The sequence below is a fragment of the Cynara cardunculus genome (genome assembly GCF_001531365.2).
Source record: "Cynara cardunculus var. scolymus isolate 2C chromosome LG 8, CcrdV1, whole genome shotgun sequence".
Taxonomy (NCBI): domain Eukaryota; kingdom Viridiplantae; phylum Streptophyta; class Magnoliopsida; order Asterales; family Asteraceae; genus Cynara; species Cynara cardunculus.
In genome coordinates, this window is record NC_037535.1 from 12,341,419 (window position 1) to 12,343,146 (window position 1,728).

The following is a 1,728-nucleotide window of genomic DNA, read 5'->3' on the forward strand; positions in this document are numbered from 1 at the left end:
AAGCGAGATATACAGAAGCGTCTCCAAACTGAAGTGGGCAACAGAGATAGACATCAATCACGCCTCTGAGCTTGCAAATGAGGCCATCAAGAAGATGAAGAAGGCAGCCATCAAAATTTTGCAGAGGTTGGAGAAGGCTCCCTTGAATACATGCAAGGCAAAAACCAAAACGAACCATGACGATCAAGAAGGTGATGACCATGATCGTCATGAGGGGGAGAAGAAGGACAAGAAGAAAGCCTCAGAAGCAAAGAAGACTCCTGCCAGAGCACCTGCCAGAGGTGTCAAGATTGGGGAATCTACAGCTGACAAAGGCAAGGAAAAGGCTCCAGAGCCCAAAGGCAAAGGGAAGGCCAAAGTTGTAGAGTCTCCACAGAAAGGGTCGTCGTCAAGCATAGAGACCCCAAAGGAAATTGATGAAAAGAAGTATGCTGATGACCCTGAGCTCCTCAAAGTGTTAAAAATATCTCTGGCAGAGGCTCAGGAAAAGAAGGGCAGAATTCCAATGCACCATAGAGAAGGAGAAGCCACATCATCGTTTTTCCCACAAGTCCAAGAAACGTTCACGGGTATATTTGATGCTCTGCAAGGAACTGTCAAACTAATCCTTGCAGAGGGATCGACCCAGAGGACAATTTTGGAAGAGGAAGAGTTCAAGGTGCCAGAGGCTTCCACAACAGACAGAGTATCTAAAATATTTGAGTCCATGAGAAGGATTCCAATACCTGAAGTCAAAACAGTGCCTGTTACAACTTTGGAAGAAGTTCTGGTGTGGAATTATTCTGCGATAGACACAGAACCCCCATATGATCCAGAGCTTACAGGGATCCCCTCTGTCACAGCAAAATTTCACTTCTCTAAGTTGACAAGACCTCGTGAGCAGGTCTTCTCAGAGCACCAGATCACTTCCTTGGTGACAATTTCACCAAGGACCTTGCTAAAGAAGTCTGTGCTCTACGCTCAGTATGTGGTAAGGAGAGAAGATGGAAACCTCTATACATTCACAGATGCCGACCTTCACAACCTCTGCGTGTTTGATTTCATCTATATGCACAAGATTCTCAACATCTACATGGAGAGGAGGTCCAGCTATCAAATATCGCTCAGAAGGCTGACTGAAGTCATGCGCGCTCAAGTAAGGTATTACCGCCCGAAGGACTTCGAGATGGCAATAAGGTTAGTGCAGAAGAATCTAAATCTCTCTCCTCCATATAGCAGACATGGTTGGGTACTTAGGTATCCTCCAAACTCCATTATCCACAACCCCATTTTTGGGTTTGTGTATTTGGATAAGGATGATATCCTAAGGTTCTATGACCCAAAAGAGTCCCACAGATACTCAACAGAGACATTAGAATGGATTTTCAAAAGAGCGGCGACAGAGGTGGACAGAGGACATCTCAGAACGGGTGAAGTATCTCCCATCTTGAAGGCGATTAAAATSCAAATCAACTTCAGAGAATGGATCTTCAATGTCTACAGAATGATCAAAGCTGACTTGCTATACGCGGTAGACGATTTTTCAGAATCTACAGTCTGATAACCTTCTGCACCAGCTTTTGGCCTAAGCTTCACAATTTTSTWTTTCAGTTTTGTAATTCATTTCTTTATGTAAYTCYYTTYAGAGGATGATCTATTATCTCCTTTTGTAATTCTTCCAATTTAAGTCATGTCTTGCATTTAATTTTCAAGGTTTACTTTTTCATACTTAGGGGGAGATTGTTAGCT